The 23172-nt window shown below is 47.1% G+C and overlaps 2 long non-coding RNA genes across 2 annotated transcripts in view; one reads left to right on the plus strand and one right to left on the minus strand.

Moving 5' to 3' along the window:
• Window positions 1-15057, minus strand: part of LOC112544180 (uncharacterized) — a 35247-nt gene extending 20190 nt beyond the window's left edge. The window contains exon 1 of the long non-coding RNA XR_003087502.2: window positions 14708-15057. This is a non-coding gene — a long non-coding RNA (uncharacterized LOC112544180). The remainder of the gene's footprint in view (window positions 1-14707) is intronic.
• LOC142829154 (uncharacterized) overlaps window positions 2757-23172 on the plus strand; it is a 215537-nt gene continuing 195121 nt past the window's right edge. The window contains exon 1 of the long non-coding RNA XR_012903499.1: window positions 2757-2823. This is a non-coding gene — a long non-coding RNA (uncharacterized LOC142829154). The remainder of the gene's footprint in view (window positions 2824-23172) is intronic.

A 23172-nucleotide genomic window follows, 5' to 3' on the forward strand; every position in this document is an offset into this window, starting at 1 on the left:
ACTTTTTTAAAAACAGATGTAAGGTTGCAAATACAAATCCATTATAAAAAGAGGAAAAGTATTTAAAATGGAAAAAAATACTAGGAATTTCATAGGTAGGATTCCACGAACAGCCTTAAATTAACTTCTATACACCAACCAACCTTACAGAGCTGGTTGAAACATTAAAAATGTAAATTTTCGGTGTTAATCTTTCAATTAGCCCTACTTAACAACTCTCCTGGAATACCATATTTACATTTCCCATAGGGACCACAAATTTGCTTAATACATTCTCTAATTGCAGATCTATAATCCATCATCCAAACACACACTCTTTTGCTTTGTTTGGCCATATATTGAGATTCTCTCCATTTTCTGCCATAAATATCCCATAAATCACAGTATTTAGAAAATTTTCCACTTTCAGTTGGACAGCCCAATTGCTCACTCACTCTCCAAAGTATATTGTAGCCCTCAGGGCCAGCTCTAGGTTTTTTGCTGCCCCAAGCAAAAAATTTTTTGGCCGCCTCCATCCCCCGGCCCGCTGCTGCAGGACAGGCATTAAGGAGAAAAGCGCTCCTTTCACTTTGCGGCTCTGACTCCCACCATGCCCTCCGGCCAAACCCAGCCTATATCCTGTCTCCCGTCCACACACATCCCCATCCACACACATCTCAACCCCCCCCCCCCCCCCCACTCGCCGAACCCAGTTTCCACCTTCTCTCCCATCCCAGGCAAACTCGACCCCTCAGTGACCGGACCCAGTCCGCACCCCCACCCCACCTAATCCACCCTGCGATCTCTCTTCCCTCCCAGCCAAACCCAATCCCGCCCCCCACCTGACCGGATCCAGTTCGCTCCCCTCTCCCACCTCTCCCCACTGACCAAACTCCATCTCCTTTCCCTCTCCCCACCAAACCCCCATGTCCTCTCCCGACAGCATGCACAGAAACGGAGCGCCCTGGGGGAGGGGTGAAAGTGGCACTGGTCCCCCTGGGATGCGCACGGACACAGCCAGGAAATGTAACAGGCAAGGCCCACATCGGGCGGTAAGGCTGGCCGGAATGCCGCCCCTGGAAACGTGCCGCCCCAAGCACGTGCTTGGTTTGCTGGTGATTAGAGCCAGCCCTGGTAGCCCTAATGCTTCAGAATATCTCTGACAGAAACAGGCTCCTCACTCTTGATAACAGCTTCCCAGGCAGTTATCTGTACAGTCCTGCACGGACACAGATGCAGGTACAAAATTTTGTATCTGCCCATGGATATAAAGCAGATATCTACCAATTTTCAGGGTTCTAGATACAAATTTGTATCTGCATCCATATTTGCAAAAAAGTGAAGCACAGATACCGGAATGCTCTGAGGGCTTTTTTTGTTAGGAGATCCTAACAAATAAGAGAAAAAGGAAAAGCTATTTACTTGTTCCCATAATATAAAAACTAATTTCAAATGAAATTAATAGGTAATACATTTAAAACAAACAAAAGGAAGTTTTTCTTTATGCAGCATAGTCAACCTGTGGAACTCCTTGCCGGAGGATGTTGTGAAGACGAAGACTTTAACTGGGTTCAAAAGAGAGCTAGATAAATTCATGGAGGTTCAGTCTATCAATGGCTATTAGCCAGGATGGGTAGAAATGATGTCCTTAGCCTCTGTTTGTCTGGAAATGGATAACAGGAGAGGGATCACATGATGATTACCTGTTGTGTTCCCTCCCTCTGGGGCATCTGGTATTGGCCATTGTCGGTAGACAGGATATTGGGCTCTAGATGGACCTTTGGTCTGACCCAGTATGTCTGTTCTTATGTTATGTTCATTGAGCATTGTAACACACTAATCTCCTGAAAACCCAAGGCTGGGGAGAGGAACTGTTTTATTTTGCTGAACACCCACAACTTTATCAAAATAGACCAATATTAGGGTTCAACTACAGGCAGTCCCCGGGTTACGTACAAGATAGGGACTGTAGGTTTGTTCTTAAGTTGAATTTGTATGTAAGTCGGAACTGGTACATATTGTAGGGGAAACTCTAGCCAAACATTTTTTTTAGTTTTGGATAGCATAGGGAAAGGTTAACTCCCCTCTAATGTTTGTTTTGCTGTCTGTTCCCCTGTTCAGAAGATTTCACATCTATTTCTGTCCCTGTGACAAACTCAGGACTAAAGGAGTAACTCATCAAATACCAAACAGCTCTGCACCATGCTTTGAGCTAATAGCTTTATTTCCACACACCACCCAGGGTTCTAGGAGGAGGGTCCTTTTTTTGCTAACACAATGAGGCCAGCACTTTGTTTGTTTTGGTGGAGTCTTTGTTTGCCCAGGGAGCCCAGCATGTATAGGGGGAGGAGGGGCGGAGAGGCTGCTTTTGTCTGCTGTTCGGCAGCCTGTTGCTCAGGGGAGGGGGCAGCCTGTTGCTGGCAGGAGGGGAGGGGGGAGGCGTGCAGGATGCGAGGCCGCGGGGGGGGGGGGCAGCGGGCGTGGGGAGGCACTTTTCCTCTGCCCGGCAGCTCTGCGGGATCCCTGTCCCTGTGGCCAACTGCTGCAGGCAGAGGCCAGTTGGAGCCGGCCGAAGAGGAGGAGGAGGTGGATTCTAGGACCCAGGTAAGCGAGCCCCGGGGACGCTGCTGCGCTCCGGGAGCCCGGCATGTATAGAGGGGAGGAGGGGCAGAGAGGCTGCTTTTGTCTGTTCAGCAGCCTGTTGCTCAGGGGAGGGGGCAGCCTGTTGCTGGCAGGGGGTGGGGGGGGGGCAGCGGGCGTGGGGAGGCACTTTTCCTCTGCCCGGCAGCTCTCCGGGACCCTAGTCGGAGCCGGCCCGAGGAGGAGGAGGATCCTAGGACCCAGGTGAGCGAGCCCCGGGAATGCTGCTGCGCATGTGCGGGAGTTGCCTCACCCCGTCCGTATCTAGGGATCCGACGTAAGTCGGATCCACGTAAGTCGGGGACTGCCTGTACTAAACCTGCAACAGGAAATTCTCCTGTTGGAACCAATTTTAAGAATTTCATGTAGTTGGATAAATAACTGGACTGCTATATGGGCCAGTTTTGACTTAGACTGTTTAAACCCATTGTCAAATAGGTCTGCACAAATTTTCCCATCGGGTCTGGGAGTTTTTCTTTACAGAAATGCAAAAACACCACATCCTAGTAAAATACCATTTGTGATTAAGCTGAGCTCTACAAGTCTGGGATATTCTAAAGGTGGCATGCAGAGATTGTTGTTACAAGTCTCCAGAACACATTGCTGACATTTTCTGAACTGAGTTTTTGAATGGGGACTGATTGCTTGGGAAAGTAGTTGGAGGTAGAGAGATCAAGTATACTGAAGGTTGAATTTTAGTTCCGTACATAAGCTCTAGGGAAATGAAAGGCTCTGGGAATACATAAACTCTGCAAGATGATTTTCCCTTCAGCAAAGAATTGTAAGGAATATCAGTTATTATTTTGATTGGCCAAAATAGGGATGTCAGCCTGGACTTATTCATTAATCTTAATGACTACACGCACATACACCTCTTGCTGCTTCTGATACAGAAGCAGCAAGTGGGGGAGGGGGAAGAGGTGGAGGCAGGTGCCATGTGGAGCTGGCTTTTAAGATGGCTCTCCATGTGTGCTGGCTCCCACAGAGCTGCCCGCCCACCCCCACTTCCTCCCACAGAGTTGGGGTTGGGGGACAGGTGGGAGCCAATATGCACGGGGAGCCAGCTCTTAATTTGGCTTCCTTCATGTATCGGCTGCTGTAAAGCCACCGGCCTCCCTTCCCCCCACCCTGCTGCTGCCTCTTTATCAGAGGAAGACAGAGAGGCAAGCAGGAGCTGGTGCTTGAGAGGTGCTGGCTTAAAAGCCAGCTCCCCATGAGCACTGGCTCCTGCCTGCCCCTTGCTTGCATGTAAATGTGTAACTGCTAAAATTTCCAGCCGTTACACGTTTACACAAGTACACACAAGTTAACACCTCTAGGCTATAATCAGCTCAGGCACTGCAAAAAAAGCAAATGAAGATATGATTCTTCTGAGAGAAGGAGCAGTTTGCACCCCTTTGTAATTATGGAAGTTGTGTGGGAGGGTTTATTCGCAATAACAATTTGGTGTTAGGCTCAAGTTTCCATCTATGAGTAATCTGACATTGGTATTTGTTTCCTGTACATATTATTCCAGTTCTTCTTTAGAAATGTTTATTAATGTTGTGTAAATAAATTAATCTTGTGCGTTGACACCCAGTGTAAATGTTACATGTTGTTAAAGGATACCAAAGAGGATAAACAGCATAAAAAAATCTGCTCTCAGAACATGCTTAAAATATCAGGATGGAAATCATACATTCTTCTCTGAAAAGTCACAAAGATACTGTATGGAGGTAGTGGTAAAACAAGAATTTGAAAAAGAAAAAGAAACATTCCTTAGAGTAAAGGATTCAGCAGTGGAGGAGACATCTGTATTAACTAAAGACAGCAAGGGTTTTCATTCTCTCAATATGCTACCATTGCCTCTTGGAGATGTACATATAAGTTGATGCACACCCATAGCAAACTGAAATGCAGTACTCTGAGGGAATGTTTTCCTCTGTAATGATACTTACTAATCTCCTTCTGGCAATAGACAAAAATCAAGTTTCATGCTGATTCTATTAGTTCTTTCAGCAACCTTTGATACACTGTCCATAAAGCGCTGATCGATAAGATATGGATAGTGGCAGAGACAGACAATTATGATTGACTGGCTTCGTTCGTGCTCAGCAGATTATATCATGCAACTGTTCATCTACTCTGAGCTCTTGCATTTGGGATTACCAGAAGGGGCAATTCTTTTACTCCCACCTTCCCCAGTCTATTTGGCTGTTAGGCTATGCCTACACTACAAGTCTTTTGCACAAAAAAGCCCATTTTTGCACAAAAACTGGCGGAGCATTCATACCTCAAGTGTGTTTTCATGCAAAAAAAATACAATAAATTGATAGAACAAAGCGCTTTTTGCCCATGAGGAATAATTCCTTTTTGCGCTATAGCTCTTGTGCAAAAAGGCGTGTGTGGATGCTCCGCAGGGGTTTCTTGTGCAAAAAGAGCCTGTCAGAAAAAGCACAAGTGCTCTGATGGCCATTCTATTAATGGTAATCAGAGCTTTCTTGCACAAGAGCATCCATGCAGTGTGGATGCTCACTTGCGCAAAAGTACTTTGCTTTTGCGATGCACTTTTGAGGCGTGGACGCGCTTTTGCGCAAGAAGTTTTTGCGGAAGATCTCTTCCGCAAAAAGCTTCTTGCACAAAAACTCTGCAGTGTAGACAAAAACCTTAGAGTCCGCCAAGCCAAATGGCAGGAATCCATTGGAACCCAGCTTGTGGTTCGCTGGAAGTTCATTGAACCTGATCTTTTTTTTTTGTAGAAAAAAGTTGAGTCTCATGAATTTTCTGATAACCCAGTTTTATTATCAGAAAATTCCCACTCAACCTTAGTCAGCAATCAGATGACCTTGTTCAACTGTATGTCATTATTTTACTAGCCTGCATGATTTAGTAATTTGGCTCACAGTGCCTACCAGAAATCTGGGATTGGGTGAGAGCTACAGGACAGTCTCACTCTAGATCAGTTGCAAGTGAGGCTAGCGGGCTGGTGAAGAAAACAAGCTGAAGAAATGGCAGAACTAGTTCCTCTCCTATTAATTTTGCCCTCTTTTTGCTAACAATGTTCATAATCTAGGAATATTATTGGATCATTCTGAGGACAGCATTGAAATACATGTTTCTTTTCATCTGCACTTGGACAGAAATTTCTATTCTATTTGTAGCAAGACTCATCTCTTTTATCACTCCCAAACTGGATTGCTGTAATATCTACATGCCCCCAGAGCACAGTGTTCTGCTCTCTGGAAGCACATTACAGCTGCATTCCAGAACTTGCACTAGTTTTCCACTATCTTTTGGTAAATGATTCAACTTTTCTCCTCAGTGCTTGAATAACTGTGAACCTCCTGACAAGTGTGCCCTAACGAGAGTCCTTTCCTAACCCAAATCTTACTAGTTACTGCTACAAGCATCACATATCCTTCCAGTTACCTAATGTTTCCAGCAACAAATCCTCTGATCCAACGTCCTCACTCTCCAACCTGTAATTTCTACATGGTGCCATTACAAATTCCAAGCAATTACCTAATACCCTGTAAGACTGTGTCAAGCTAGTTCCACATAAGCAACTGCCAAAGCCACCACCTACCCATGTTCTCTCTCCCAGCTGCTGAACTTTGGTACCTACCCTTCACAGTGATTCCTAAACTTTATTAAATTTATATAACACTTTATTTAAAAAAAAAGCCTGATGTTTGAAGTTTACCTGAAAATATCTCCTTTTTATGTCTATTTTAGGCCTTAATTTTAACTTCAGTATTTCTGTACTCCTAGGCATGTATTTTACCAGGAATCTTAAAGGCTGTGTCTAAACTGGCAAGTTTTTCTGCAAAATCATATGATTTTGCGGAAAAACTTGCCAGCTGTCTACACTGGCCGCTTGAATTTCCGGAAAAGCACTGAAGATCTCATGTAAGATTGTCAGTGCTTTTCCGGAAATACTATGCTGCTCCCGTTTGGGCAAAAGTCTTTTACCGAAAGACTTTGCGCAAAAGGGCCAGTGTAAACAGCACAGTAGTGTTTTCCTCAAAAAAGCCCCGATCGCGAAAATGACGATCGGGGCTTTTTTGCGGAAAATCGCGTCTAGATTGGCCACGGACGCTTTTCCGCAAAAAGTGCTTTTGCGGAAAAGCATCCTGCCAATCTAGATGTGCTTTTCCGAAAATGCTTTTAACAAAAAAGTTTTCCGTTAAAAGCATTTTCGGAAAATCATGCCAGTGTAGACATAGGCAAAATGTTTTGATTCTTATACCATTTGTAAACATCTCAGATTATTACACTGTTTTTTGATTCTTTTGAAGTAGCCATTATTAGTCTTTCATATTACTCAAATTATAAAAAAAATATATAGCTGATGTCTCCATACATTTTGTATACTACTTAATTATATTAATGGCTTGGCTTGTTAATTTGACTCTGGTTAATTACCGAAAGTATGCCACAGTTACTTTTTTCCAAAATTTAAATTAAATATAATTGTGACTTTTTGAGTAGCTTTTGAAGAAAAACGAAAAGCGTGCTGTTAATGAGAACAATGCGCTTCCATCAGAGAACAGTTACTTTATGACAGGTGAGATACTGGTGAGCTTCAGCCAAATGTCTGGCTCAACACTAAGATTTATCCTATATTTGTTTTTAATGCTTATCAGAACAAAAGCAAAAATAAAACACAAAATTAGTGCTGCAGAAATACATAACGTTGAAAAATATAAAACTGTTCAAATCTCTGTCAGGTACTACACTAAACTCCTTTCTCTTCCTCAACCCCGCTGGTTGATTTTGAGCTCATGTCCACCTTTACATGATAGGCCAATTAGATTATGTGCAAAGTGAAAGGAAAATCTATTTGGCAAGGCATCGTCTATTGAAAATGGGCCCCAATCAGCCTTTTCATTTGTTTGGTGACTATAAATTCAGGCACTGTTCATATGTCAGCAGCGAGATTAGAATGAATTTTCAATGGAAAATTTTTCCAAGGTTGTGAGTGATTAGCAATTTCCCTTCTCTCTCTCTCTCTCTCATACTATAAACTACATTTTTTATCATTGCCCTTATTTTGTCATATAAGAAGGGCATAGTTTTTAGTCCCTATAAACTGACATTCAGTTCACTGAGGCGTGAAAACCAAGTCAGCTAAATAGGCTATTCTAGAGACCATAACTCATCCACAAAAATCAATCAATACACACATTCAAAACTAAAATCACTAAAGAAAACTTGTACATCAGAATGGAGAAAAACTTGTAACAACAATACTTTATGTCAGTGGCTCTCAAAGTGTGGTCCACGGATCACTAGTAGTTCATGGCCACCTCCCAGGTGGTCTGCAGCTTGAGCTCAGTCCCCCATCCTCTTTCATGCAGCGGGGAGTCCTTGCTGCTGCCTTGCAGTCACTGTGCAGCCAAGAGGCTGCAGCACCAGCTCCAGCTTCCTACTTACAGGGCACAGGGGGAGGGCAAAGAAAGCCCTGATCCTCCCCACCAGACCCAGCTCAGAGATAAATTCCAACTCCCAGGAATTTTCCTATTGCCGGCAGAGGCTGGTATGTAGATGTATGTGGAGGAGAAACCTGGCCCAATTCCTCCTGCACCCAGTACGGAACAACTCACTTAATCTCCAACCCTGTCCCTGGCAAATGGTTGGGAGGGTAAAAGGACATGGTATTAGAAAATAGGGGTTCCGGCTAGAGCAGCAGCTTGCTCTGTGCCATGTATACTGACTGGCAGAGGGCTTTATATCTGGGGATCAGGCAGCTTCAGTTACCGGAGGCCTCTTGGTCTTCAGCAGCTCCAGGCCCCTAGTAAGCAGGATCCATGGATGCTTTAAACACTAGTCAAACTACACTGGGGGGTCTTCCCCACTTCTAGGAAGTGGTTCTGATTGTGGCCAGTCACTGTTCTGCTGCTGCAGGGCCAAGCAGTTTTACTTAGCAGTCCAGGAGATAACTGTTACAGGACCGCTTGGGAATAGTGACCATAATATAACATTTAACATTCCTGTGGTGGGAAGAACACCTCAGCAGTTCAGCACCCTGGCATTTAATTTCAAAAAGGGGAATTACACAAAAATGAGGAGGTTAGTTAAACAGAAATTAAAAGGCACAATGACTAGAGCCAAATCCCTGCAAGCTGCATGGAAACTTTTTAAAGACACCATAATAGAGGCCCAACTTAAATGTATACCCCAAATTAAAAAACATAGTAAGAGACCTAAAAAAGAGTCACCGTGGCTTAACCACAATGCAAAAGAAGCAGTGAGGGACAAAAAGGTATCTTTTAAGAAGTGGAAGTCCAATACTAGTGAGATAAATAGAAAGGAACATAAACACAAGTGTAAAAATGTAATAAGAAAAGCAAAAAGAGATTTTGAGGAACAGCTAGCCAAAAACTCAAAGAAATAACAAAATGTTTTTTAAGTACATTAGAAGCAGGAAGCCTGCTAAAAAACCTGTGGGTCCCCTAGACAATCGAGCTATAAAAGGAGCAATCAAGGACGATAAAGCCATTGCGGAGAAACTAAATGATTTCTTTGCTTCAGTCTTCACGGCTGAGGACGTTGGGGAGATTCCTGAATCTGCACCATCCTTTGTGGGTGATGAATCTGAGGAACTGTCCCGGATTGAAGTGTCATTAGGGGAGGTTTTGGAACAAATAGAAAAACTTAACATGAACAAATCTCCAGGACTGGATGGCATTCATCCAAGGGTTCTAAAAGAACTCAAATGGGAAATTGCTGAGCTATTATCTGTGGTTTGTAACCTATCCTTTAAATCGGCTGGAAGGTAGCCAACGTGACACCAATATTTAAAAAAGGCTCTATAGGCAATCCTGGCAATTACAGACTGGTAAGCCTAACTTCAGTACTGGGCAAATTAGTCGAAACAATAGTAATGAATAAAATTGTGAGGCATGTAGAAGAACATAATTTGTTGGACAAAAGTCAACATGGTTTCTGTAAAGGGAAATCCTGTCTTACTAATCTATTAGAGTTCTTTGAAGGGGTTAACAAACATGCAGACAAGGGGGATCTAGTAGATATAGTATACTTAGATTTTCAGAAAGCCTTTGACAAGGTCCCTCACCAAAGGCTCTAGTGTAAATTACATGCCATGGGATAAGAGGGAAGGTCCTTTCTTGGATTGAGAACTGGTTAAAAGACAGGAAACAAAGGGAAAGAATAAATGGTAAATTTTCAGAATGGAGAGGGGTAACTAGTGGTGTCCCCCAAGGGTCAGTCCTGGGACCAATCCTTTTCAACTTATTCATAAATGATCTGGAGAAAGGGGTAAGCAGTGAGGTGGTAAAGTGTGCGGATGATACAAAACTGTTTAGGATATTCAAACAGAAGCAGACTGTGAGGGACTCCAAAAAGATCTCACCAAACTAGGTGATTGGGCAACAAAATGGCAAATGAAATTTTATGTGGATAAGTGTAAAGTAATGCACATCAGGAAAAATAACCCCAACTATAGGTACAGTATGATGGGGGCTAATTTGGCTGTGACAAATCAGGAAAGAGATCTCGGAGTTATTGTGGATAGTTCTCTGAAAACTTCCACACAGTGTGCAGCAGCGGTCAAAAAGGCAAATAGGATGTTAGGAATTATTAAGAAAGGGATAGAAAATAAGACCCAGAATATCTTACTGCCCCTGTATAAAACTATGGTACGCCCACATCTTGAATACTGTGTATAGATGTGGTCTCCTCACCTCAAAAAAGATATTTTGGCTGTGGAAAGGGTTCAGAAAAGGGCAACTTAACGATTAGGGGTTTGGAACGGGTCCCATATGAGGAGAGGTTAAAGCGACTAGAACTTTTCAGTTTAGAAAAGAGGAGACTGAGGGGGGATATGATAGAGGTATATAAAATCATGAGTGGTGTGGAGAAGGCGGATAAAGAAAAGTTATTTATTAGTTCCCATAATAGAAGAACTAGAGGACACCAAATGAAATTAATGGGTAGCAGGTTTAAAACTAATAAAAGAAAGTTCTTCTTCACACAGCGTGTAGTCAACCCGTGAAACTCCTTGCTAGAGGAGGCTGTGAAGGCTAGGACTATAACAGAGTTTAAAGAGAAGCTAGATAATTTCATGGAGGTTAGGTCCATGAAAGGCTATTAGCCAGGGGACAGAATTGATGTCCCTGGCCTCTGTTTGTGAGAGACTGGAGGAGGATGACAGGAAATAAATCTCTTGATCATTGTCTTCGGTCCACCCTCTCAGGGGCACCTGGTGCTGGCCACTGTCGGGGGACAGGCTACTGGGCTAGATGGACCTTTGGTCTGACCCAGTACGGCCATTCTTATGTTCTTATGTACTTAATTCTCCAGGTCTAACTGACCATCCCACCCACCAACTACCCTGCGGTGAATGGAGGAACTTCCTCATGTGACCCTGTCTCTCAGCCTTGCAGGAACCAGGCTATAGCTTCTGTGGGGTAGAGAGAGCAATCAGTGCTTCTGCTCTGCTGTAACTTTCTTGGCTGGGATGGGGGAGGGGAAAACCCTGATCCTGGGGTTGCTCAGAGCTGCAGGCACTCTGAACCAAGCTTGTATGCATGTATCTCTTTGAAACGAGATGCTCTGATATGGCACTTCGTGATTCTTTCACTGTCCACAATGTGCATCTTGGGCTAGGCTAAGCCTAGCAGAGAGTACAAGCGCTCATCTAGATAGCCATAATGAACCACTACATAAACCCACTATGTCACTATGGCTGATGAGTATCCTTATACCTGTGGCCAGAAAAATGCATTTTGGTTTTTTGGACATTTTCTGGTGCACTGCTGTACACGTAACAACTGTTCATTTGAAACTGAACATTTTTGGCTTATATGTCCATCAAGCTACCATACCCCATTGCATGTGCTACAATGATTGTGGGGTCTCCATCACTGGAGATGTTTAAGAGCAGTGAACAGATAGCTATCAGGGATGAGCTAGAGCTGTGCTTGGTCCTGCTGTGAGGGCATGGGACTAGATTTGATGATTTCTCAAGGTGCCTTCCAGTTCTGGTGTGCTATGATTCAATTTGGGACACCTGCTTTAACTGCAGCAGTCACCTACAATCATTCTGACTACAAATCTGCTATCTTCATGATTGGTCTAATACTTCATTCCACCTCTGACTAAAGCAGAGCTAAAAACTTTGAAGAAATTGCCTCGTTACATTTCTAGTATGTCCTACGTTTGGAAATTTTTCTGATAAAGCCCATACAAAAATAGTGTTCAAAAAAAGTTGAGATGAAAAGCTTCCATGTTGCATCAAACAATTAGTGACAGCCAGGATGTAATATGCTTTCAGTTGTTTAAAGTATTTGCTCTACAGTTAATTACTTACTGTACTATTCTCTTTGCATGAAACTCTTGTCTCAGTAATTGGACACATCACTGGGTGAGCTGAAGTTGTAATTTGCTTCTGGTAACTATATTTGCTATGTGTAGTCTGTTAAACTGAGTCTATGACTCACTTGGATCCAAACTGATTTCTTCTATTCTGAGAATTTCCTCTCCTTTTGTCCCTTCTCAGCACGGATCTCTCTGATTTTGCCGCCTGTATTTTTATTTTGAACACTTTTCTCTTACTCTGCAATTTTGTCACCTCTTTAAAGACCATGAGCAGAATTTAGAGATTTTTTTGATGAGTTAACAGTTCTGGGATTTATCCTGCAGTTGATGTGTGTGTGCGTAACACTTAACTATTAATGAAAGTGAGCTTACATTTCTATAGCACCTTTCATCCTGACGGTTCCTGGAGCACCTTAGAAATTATGAACCAGATATTCAGCTGCTGCCAATCAGCATCGATCTGCTGAATTAATTCAATGGAGTTGCATTGATTTACACCAGAAGATGACCTACTCCTATATGCTATACACAGGAATAGTTTCACCTACCATTACAGTTCAGCCACCCTCAGAGAAAAATGCAGAAGCTGTTTGACAGGACATGGGAACATTACACAACAATTTAGGATAGAAAATGAAGAGAAAACCCTTATGTAATTAAGGGGAATTCTAAAGACGCATGATATTTATTTGGCCCGTACAAAATGGGGTGATGGTCTCTGTCAGAGGCATTTTTGGTAATGGCAGTGTCAGGGAAAGGCCCATCAGTACAGCCTGTATTGGACCTGCTCTTAGTAAGAGGACTTCATTTTTCAAGCTGGCACATTTCATGAGCAGCAAAGTCTTTTCATAAATAAAAAAGCTGTCTAGTTCAGTTGTATTCTTCCTGCAATAACCAGGTGATGCCATATCCTGGAGCCTGTTGGATTTAATCCCAAAGTTATCTTTAAGAAGTCCTTCTTGGATGGCAGGCTAGTATAGTAGCTTTTTTTCTGGGTCAAGAAATATATTTGACCAGGTTTTGTTTTTTTGTTTTTTAAATAAAGAGAGACTGTACTGCAGCAGAAATATAATCAAGTTTCCAGTCAATGGCTTAGGAGACTTGAAATGCTTATGCCTCAGCTTCTGTTAGCAGTAAACGGATACTTGTTACTGATCATTTTTGTCTACAAGAGATTAGCAGTGAACATTTGTACTCTAGAAAAGGCTAACAGCCAAAAGGGCTTTTTCAGGATTCCTCTATCTGCCTATAACTAAAATGACTGTCTTAAACAGGGCTGTCTTCTGAACTCTTGTTCACTTATTTTTTTCAAAATCAGCCTGATTTTGGGTTGAGTGGTGGTTCTACTTGGAGGGTAGCTCCCTACCTAGACATTTATTAAGTAGCAATTACCCTTCGTGCCGGACTAGAAACAGAAAACAGCTAAATAGAAAGATCTAGCAATGCCCATCCCCCTTGAAATTTAGCATGTGTTAAACCCACCGGATCTTAACAAATGATCAAAACTCCAGAGGAAGGAGAAAACACTGAGACCCTGCCAGTTTAATCTGAAAGATGAAGTGCTTCTTGCCCCAATATCTGCTAACCAGCTTAGGCTTGTGAATCTAAATAAGAATCTCCATAAAGCATCAAATCCTATTTATGCCACCGATACACATATTAGGTTTTATTATGGAAGCCAAACTCTTTTCACTTTTTTTTGGTAAAAATTAAACTAGTGCCATAAGACAAGAGTGATCAAGGAACATAGTTTGTGTTTAGCATTGCGTGGATGAGCAAAAAACCTTCCTCACAAGCCCTGACTCAGAGATCATGCACTTGCTGTCCTTATATGCCCCCAAGTACAAGGGTTGCTCCTCCTCCATAGCCTGCTCTTCTAATTTGGGGGACTGAACTGGGAGATGGTTGGCCCCCTTCTTCTGCCACTCCCACACAACTGAGGGTTTCTAGGAGGCCTTGTGTTGCTGTGGTGCACCACAAGCACAATTCCTGCTGCTATAGGCCATGTGCTGATTATTGACGTAAACCAAAACCAAATCTAAACAAAATTTCTCATGTTATTCTCCCATTAATCTTCAATTGTCCCAGGTATGCCAAGTGTGTGTACCTGTAAGCACAGCAGCTTAGTCCTGGTCCCCAGACCTGTGCTCAGGCCTGTAAATAAACAGTTAGAGGTCCCCTTTAAGCCTGGGCCCAAAGTACAGAGTGGGGCCAGCAATCAAAAGCAGTTCAGTGGTTTTTACACTGGCCCAAGCCCTGGCACAGGGCAGGGTGGACAAACAACCAGTCAGGAGCTCAAGCCTGGTGGCAGGCTGAGCAGTAGTTTATGAGGGCTATATCCTTGAGCAGGGCAAGGTAGGGCAGGACAACAAACTGTTTATAAACAGCAGTCTACTCAGCTAAGGGCACCAGGCCCTCAGCAGGTGCAGCCAAATAGTTTATCCAGCCCTGCTCTTGTTCAGGCCTGTCTGCAGGCTGAAGTGGGAGTCAGGTCTCCTCGCTGGCCAACAGCTGATAAGTGCAGGGGGGTTTACCCCCTACTGGGGGAACCTGCCACCCAAGGGGGAGTGACGGGGGAGATGCAGGCCCACTGCATATCAGCCCAGGGCCCTAACAGTGGCAGTGCAGGCTGCCACAGGTCATTGGGAATCCTGGCCGCCTGGCCGCAACACACCAACCAGGTCAGTTACTCAGTGGAGATCCTGGCCACAACACACTGCCTAATTGACCTCTCCCAGGCTGCTTCCCAGTTCCCCCAGGGGCCTACCTGACTCTATGACTGTTCTGTGGGGTCTGCTGGTACGAAGGTGCTAGTAGCATGTCCATGGGCTCTGGGTCTAGCTCAGGTAGGGGTCCCAGTGGATCTGCCCAGTCTTCAGGGCCTAGTGAGGGTTCTGGAGGTCCTGGCAAAGCTTCAGGCCTTGGCAGCAGTCTTAGGGACCCAGACCAGTCATCGGGGCCTGGCAGCAGACCTAGTGTCTTGAGCCAGTAGAAGCCCTGGAGGCCCAACCCAGTTCTCCCATCAAGAGCAGCACAGCTGGGCCTGCCTTCTCAGAACTTAGGTAGAGCATGTGGCCTGCTCAGCAGCCAGGCTCCAGCTGAGCTCTGCTTTTTATACTCCTGGCCCCGCCTTCCTTCCTTCTTCCTATGTGCGGGGCTGGGTGAGTCTGGTCCCGCCCACACCAAGGGGTCTTAAAGAGCCCTTCCTCTTCAGGGTCAGAGGGAGGCCATGCTGCTGTCCCAGACTCGCTACAGTGCTGCATAAATAATAAATCGCTCATGGACAATTTTCATTGGCTCTGAGTCTGTGATTCTGAGGAGTGTTGTAAGCTACTCTGGATATAAACATCTGATGCTTCTACCACAAAGAAAACAGCCTACAAGTTTGTGAAGGGGTATAAACACGAAAGAGAGTAATTGCTGAGGTTGTTTTAAAGACAAAAATTATCAAATGAAAATTTAGAAATTTTATCCTGATATTCAGCCTAACCTTAAGGTCTGCTAGCCTATGGAATAACCGCTGAAAGTAGACTTATGGAAGTCTCTTCACTTGGATCATTTAAAACTGGACTGCATAAAATAAATGCTGTGCACAAGCATATGCTATGCTTCAGTGCAGTCAAATGACTCATTCCATAAATATTTTGCATCCTTAACATCTACAGACAAGGCTTTGAAACAACCACTATGGATATGTATGTCACAGTGGCACTTCTTTAAAAACAGAGGTGGTTTGCAATACCCCTTTTCTGCTTCTTTTCACACCCACAGCCAATCAGCCACTTGTGTATTCAGAACTGTAGTTTCCTGAGGCTGTTGTAAAAGACCAAGCTTAGGCAGCTGCTTCCCTACCAGCTGGTAGCAGAAAGAGCACACCCAAAGATGGAGCTGTAACCACCCGGGAGGTGCTGTGTGTGCCACATTCCCTGACAGCAGCTGCAAGGTATTGTAAGAGTAGCGGCAGCTGCCCAAGAATGGTAGTCCACCCTATTGCATGACTTCAGACCTCAGAAAGAGATGCTAGCTCAACCTAGTAAGGAACCCCAAGATCCCATTACACGGCTCCTGGCACTACTGCATGGAATCCCAAGGAGGGATATGAAGCCCTTGTGAGTGACCCCAATACCAATGACAGTGCATCTATGAATTTTGGTGATCCTTCTCCATTTTGTCTAGACAGTTAAGTGTGCCCAGCATGGCATCTGTATACAGCTATATTGTACTGAGCCTCTTGGTGTTGAGTGGGCTGAGCAGGATCACCTATTTTCTCCCTAATTTGGTCTCTGTTGCCAGGGTGACTATCAATGTAGTTAGCCAGAGTGAAAGCACTTCAGCAAGGAGGATGAGGAATAGCTATTCCAGAGACATTGAAAATGAGCTTCCTACTGTAGAAAAAATAGAACACAAAATACATCATATAGACCAGTGAGAAAGCACACAGCCTTACAAGATTTCACTTTAGGGTCACACACTTGTATGCTTCCATAAGAAGAGCACATTGCACATACCAGGGGTTTCCTGTATCCCTCTCATAAGCTCTTTACATACCACCACCCCTCCCCTCTGTTTCATATATTCCCTGACACTTCCCCCATTGAGTGTATCGGGGGCTTAAGATTTGCTGCTTCGGGATACTATGTTCTTGGATAAGTGACGGCGTCTGTTTATTTAAATGCATATTTAAGAGATTATGAAGGACCCCCACAGGTAGGAAAGGAATTCATTTTAGTAGCAGTATAAATCTAAATAAGTAGAAGGTTGGAGGTAGTGAATGCTTCTACACTGTCAGCTGCTGTTGTCACTTGGCAAATCTAAATCTGTAGTGTTAAATGCCTGTGCTGTGGGCTAGATCCAGCATGCCTGAGCAAGTCTTTCTTCCAGTAGAATTTTAGCCTACACAGATGTAAAGAAAATCTTTTCAATACACTCCATTCATGTTGACTTAGTTGCTATTTCAGGCTGTCTGCTTATGACAGATGCCATCATACTACTAACTTCCCTTCACCCATTTATTTATTTGAGATATCATCACTAATTGTGACACTTTACATTTAAATATTAACAATTTAGTTGCCAAAAACTTCGGGAGATGGAGAAGGGAACTGAGAATTGCTGCTAGAAAGGGATCAGAGAGGAAAAACAAAAGCAAAAACAAAAACAAACCACACAGAAAGAGAATGGGGAAAAGAGAAAAATGAAAGGGAAAAAGAATAAAGTGGTCGTAAAGGAGAGCATATTTTCTGTCAGAGTAATGCTGAGTGCACTAACAGGGCACTTAAACGAAACTATAATTTAGTTGCTACATAAAGGGCATATTGTTCCTTAGAGTTCTATTTAAACTTCCCATTCACATCAGTAGAAGATCTGCCAGGGACTCACGGTAATTTTCAGTCCTAACTTTATACCAGAGCCCATAGATCACAAGTACAGATTGAACCTCTCTCGTCCAGCACTCTCTAGTCTGACAACATCCATGGTCCGGTATGATTTGAGTTAACTGGATTTCCACTTATTATGGGTGTGGCCAAGATTCCCACAGTTCCATAAAGCAATAGAAGTGTTGATAATGCTGCTAAACAATATTGACCTGCCATGGTCCAGCAAATTCTCTGGCTTGGTACTGATCAGTTCAACCTATATATGAAATTTGGTTGTATCCACTGAATGAGACAGCTCTTTGGGCTTGAATTTTTCTGGCATTATCTGCTTTGGTTGAAAAGTTTGTCACCTGTTGCTTTCCAAGCAACTCTCACTGATGGCAAATATAAAATTACTTTGGATTTTACTTGGACTGGGATTCTTCATTTATAGTCTGGTATGAAGCTACAAACTCTGCCATGAAGTCTCTAGGGGTTTCATGCCAGTCTCAAGCCTGGATAAAGGAGGAGAGTTGGTCAGATGAGTATCAATGTGCTGATTGTAAAATAATAATACGAATGAAATCTCATGCCAGTACGACTAAGCCGCTTGAAAATGTGTGTATTTAGTGCATTTTGTATGGATGTGAGACATGGGTGACAACGAAAGATTCAAAGAGAAGGATACTGGCATTTGAGATGAGTTGTTATAGAAAGATCCTGAGAATAGGATGGATGCAGAAGGTCACCAACAAGGAATTATACAGGAAGATACAGCCGAAAGACAACCTGCTGCAGAAGGTTATACAACGGAAGTTACAGCTATTCGGGCATAGCTGCAGAATGAACAATGAGGGAAAAGTTAAGACCCTGGTATTTGTGTAACCCCCAAGGAGATTACTTGGATTCCTGGGGCCTTGTCTGCTGGCAGCTCAGGGAGAGGCACTCTGAGTTTGCCTTGGCTCCCCCTTCCTACCAGGGCCAGAGTCTGCCAGACAACCCATAGGGAGTGAGATGCCCCTCCCAGGGGGAAGGAGAGACCATTGTTGAGGGGAGTCTGGAGCCAGCCAGGGAAAGGGGAGGACTGGCTGTGTGGGAGCTAGTAAGCCCTGGGCCTGCATGCAGGGTTCCCCCTGAGAACTAGCCTCTAGGGACCTGAAGGCAGGATCCCTCAGCTGGGTTTATGTCTCCCCTGTTGATTCCCAGTTGTGGAGTTTGCTGGGAGGTTTCCCCAGCCAGGCTGAGTAGGCTCTTCAGCTCCCTGGGTGAGACAGTCACCGCATGGTCAGCTCAGCTCTAGCAGCAAGTTCAGGGCTGCTGCCTGCTGTGTAGGTCTGAATGCTGGGTTGGGAGGCTATAGTTTGAATTTTGGTGTAGTTGTGTGGTCTGCATCTTGAGCCCTGCACCCCTTCACGGTGAGGGGAAATCCTGGGACCGAAGCAGCCTGATTCCTGCCTGATGAGTACCCCTGTCAGTAGAGAGCAGCCCTTTGCAGAGACTGAGTCATCTCTCAACCTGAGGTCATTCATGGAGTGTGTGAGTGCACCAATTTTTAGTTAGTCAGGCAGGGAATTTGTTTGGGGATTTTATTACCTGCTGCACGTTAAACCTGTGGAGGGATTTACTGCCTTCTCCCATTTGTGAGTCCTTTGGGCTGTACCGGACCTAGTCAGCCCCACTGCTAAACCACTGCCGAGAAGGATTTTGTGGTCAACAGTCATCAAGGGCCCCATCAAAGTATGTGTACCAACGGGACACTAACCTCACAGTTGCTGGGCACCGGTGACCCTAAAAATAGTGTTTTACCCTGTTCTGTTATAATTGTCTCTTGTTTAATATAATTGTGTTTATTATAGTGTATGTGTTTGTGCTATTTTCTGGGAGTCTCCAACTATCTGGTAAATACATGGGGATTACCCTGGGCTAGAATTTTCCTCCCAAGCTGCCCTGGTGACTCTGCTAGGAAGGAGTGAGGGGGGTGGAAGCACTGCCAAGTATATCAATCAGAAAGATTAAAATTGAGTGGGTGGCGGGATCCAGAAGAACCCAGACCTATCCATCCAAACCTGAAAGGAGATTGGCTTTAAAAAAAGGTAATCAGGTGGAGAGGGGGTGCTACATTTGGCATAATGGAAGATAATTAATTAATTTGAAGATAATTAAGAATAAGATCCTCCGGAAAAGGGCGCTTTTTCCGGAGGATCGGGGCCAGTGTAGACGCTCTTTTCCGGCTTTTCTAAAAGCCGGAAAAAAGCAGCGGACATTTTTATTTAAATGCCACGGGGGATATTTAAATCCCCCGCGGATTTCCCTATTACGATCTCTGAAATTAACATGCCCCTTCCGGAAAAGGGGCCAATGTAGACGAGCTCTGAGGGTATGTCTACACTACAAAGTTAATTCGAACTAACAGACGTTAGTTCGAATTAACTTTGATAGGCGCTACACTAATGCTCCGTTAGTTCAAACTTAATTCGAACTAGCGGAGTGCTTAATTTGAACTAGGTAAACCTCATTCTACGAGGACTAACGCCTAGTTCGAATTAGCTAGTTCGAATTAAGGGCTGTGTAGCCACTTAATTCGAACTAGTGGGAGGCTAACCCTTCCCAGCTTGCCCTGGTGGCCACTCTGGCCAACACCAGGGAAACTTGTCTGCCCCCCTCCCGGGCCCGGAGCCCTTAAAGGGCCACAGGCTGGCTACACAGTTTGTGCCAGTTGCAAGGCTGCCAGCACCTAGCCAGCAGACCCTGCACCTGCCACGCCATGAGCCAGCCACCCGATGCCACCCAGCCCTCCCCCTCTTCCCGGGATGAGCCTGGCGGCTTCCAGGAGCCTGCCCGGGGCCGCAAGAGGCGGGCGCCCGATTGGTCTAGTGCGGAGATCATGAACCTCATCGAGGTTTGGGGGGAAGCCTCCAATGTCCACGATCTCCGCACTAGCCACAGGAACGCAGCTGTCTACGGCTGCATGGCTGCCAGCCTGGCCGCCAGAGGCCACCGGCGGACCCGGGAGCAGGTCCGCTGCAAAATAAAGGACCTGCGGCAGTCCTACTCCCGGGCCTGCGTGCCAGGGGCCGACCCAGAGGCCTGCCCCCACTTTCAGGCCCTGGACCGCGTCCTGGGGGCTCACGCCGTCCATGTCCCCCGGGTGATCATCGACCCCGGGGCAGAGGGACCGGTCCTGGACACCGAGGAGGAGGAGCCGGAGGTCGCCGCGAGCCAGGAGCCTGCCCAGGACCCAGGACCCCCGAGGAACCCCACAGACAACATCTCCTGTGTCGTCCGAGGTCGGGAAGGCCTCCACCTGTGAGTACCATCATGCTCCCCTTATGTGTACAGGGGATTGGGGGGGAGAGGGAGCCCAGGGACCGTGCGCCTGAGCCTTGCCCACCATGGAGCAGCAGCTGGGTGTCATGCAGGGGCCTTGGCCTTGCAGAGGGGGGCTGGGTTTCACCCACCTTGTTCCCAGGGAGAACTGACCGCTGCTCTTGTTTCACCACAGCCGCAGCACCTGGGACTGCAGGGCGCACCACCCTGCCTGCAACAGCCACCCGCGCCCGGGCCAGCCGGCGTGCCAGAAACCAGGAGGACTACCAGCGGTGGCTCCTCCGGTTCATGGAGCAGCTGCTCCGCAACCAGGAGCATTGGGTCCAGGAGGACCTTCGGCTGCGCCAGCGGAGTGTGGATGCGCTGGAGGAGCAGGGACGTGGCCTCAGAGGCCACCTCCAGACCCTGGTGGACCAGTTCCTGCATCCTCCTGCTCCGGCTCCTGCTGCTGCCCCAGCTCTCGCTCCTCCTCCCACCCCTGCTGCCCCTGCTCCCTATGCTCCCCCTGTTCCCTCTCCCGCTTCCTCTGCACCCCCCATCCCTCCTGCCCCACCCTCCACATCCGCTCCCCCCCCGAGGTCCCCGCACCCACAGTGTTGCGAGACGGGAGAGCCAGCTGGACCCCCAACCCTGAGCTTTCCCTTCCCTTCCTCCCCTTCCACCCCCTTCCAGCTCCCTCCTCCCAGGTTTCCCTCTTCCCTCTCTCACCCTCACTCCTCCCTCCCCGTACCCCAGTTATGTAAAATAAAGAGAGTTTTTTTTTGCCAAAACAGGTGTCTTTATTTGACATTAGGAAGGAAGGATAGGGAGGGGAAAGGGGAAGGGGGGGAGGGTGGAAGAAGGCCCCAGTGGGGCATGCAGAGAGAGTTCAGTCCTCCTCCTCCACCTGGAAGCTCTCCCGCAGGGCTTCCCGGATCCGGACGGCCCCCCTCTGGGCTTCCCGGATGGCGGTGGTGCGGGGCTGAGCGTACTGGCCAGCCATGCGGTCAGTCTCAGCCATCCAGGCTGGCAGGAAAGCCTCCCCCTTCCTCTTGCACAAATTGTGCAGCACAGAACATGCTACCACCACGGGAGGGATGTTGTGCTCGGCGAGGTCGAGGCGGGTGAGGGGGCACCTAAATCGGGCTTTCAGTCGCCCGAAGGCCCCCTCAATGATGATGCGGGCCCTGGTCAGCCTGGCATTGAAGGCCTGGCGGGAGGGGTTGAGGTGCCCCGTGTAGGGCTTCATGAGCCAGGGCTGTAGGGGTAGGCTGCATCCCCCACCAGGCAGACGGGCATGTCCACGTCCCCGACCCTGATGTGGCGGTCGGGGAAGAAGGTCCCGGCGTGCAGCCTCTGGCACACGGAGGAGTTCCGGTACACCCTGGCGTCGTGTGACTTGCCGGACCAGCCCACATTAATGTCCGTGAACTGTCCCCGGTGGTCACACACGGCCTGCAGGAGGACGGAGAAGTACCCCTTGCGGGTCACGTACCGGGAGGCCTGGTGTTCCGGGGCACGGATGGGGATGTGCATCCCGTCGATGCCCCCCCCGCAGTTGGGGAAGCTGAGGGCACCGAACCCCCGGATGACGGTGTCCTGGTCGGCGAGGCGGACCACCCTGCAGAGCAGCACCCGGTTGATGGCCTTGACCACCTGCGGAGAGACACAGCAAAGCGCGAATCAGTGGGGTGCCCGGGTGGCTGGGAGTGCTCGTCCCCTGGCAGTGCCCCGCGCCCCACTCCCGGGAGCAACCCCCCCCCGGGTGGCGTGTAGTATGGCCGGGAGAGACCGGCCCCTCCGCCTCCCCCCCCAACCACCCTTTTCCCTGGGGCGGCCCATCCCTTCCTTGCAGCCCCCCTTGCCCCAAGCCCAGTGGCCGGCGAGTGCCGTACCTGCATAAGCACTGCTCCAACGGTGGATCTCCCCACACTGAACTGGTTCCCGACGGATCGGTAGCTGTCCGGCATGGAGAGCTTCCAGAGGGCGATGGCCACACGCTTCTGGAGGGGGATGGCGGGCCTCATGCGAGTGTCCCTTCTGTGCAGAGCAGGGGCGAGCCACTCGCAGAGCTCCAGGAAGGTGTCCCTCTTCATCCTGAAGTTCTGGGTCCACTGTTGGTCTCCCCAGTGCTCCAGGACGATGCGGTCCCACCAGTCGCTGCTGGTGCCCAGACACCAGATGCGGCGGGGCACGCCGGTGCCTGGGCGCCGCCGCAGCTGCTCCATGGCCCCCAGGGTGGCCAGGCGGAGAGGCAGGGGGCTGACGTGCACCAGGTGGAACCAGGCAGCCTCCAGCCATTGCTGGCAGGCTTGCAGCAGCAAGTCCATAAACTGCACCAGAAAGTGCAGGGCGAGCTCTGGCTCCATGTTGCCACCTGCGGCGGCGTCCCCGAAGGGAAGCACCAACACAGACAGGCACAGAGAAAAACGCTTTGCTGTCCCTCGGCGAGGTAGGCAAGCAAGCGGAAAAACTGAGAACCGGCTGTCCAGGGGGGTCCCTTTAAGCACGAGCCTCAGATAGCCTCAGACAGCAGCCACACAAAGCAACTACTGACCTGATGCCCTGC

This window comes from Pelodiscus sinensis, chromosome 4, assembly GCF_049634645.1.
Source record: "Pelodiscus sinensis isolate JC-2024 chromosome 4, ASM4963464v1, whole genome shotgun sequence".
NCBI lineage: Eukaryota > Metazoa > Chordata > Testudines > Trionychidae > Pelodiscus > Pelodiscus sinensis.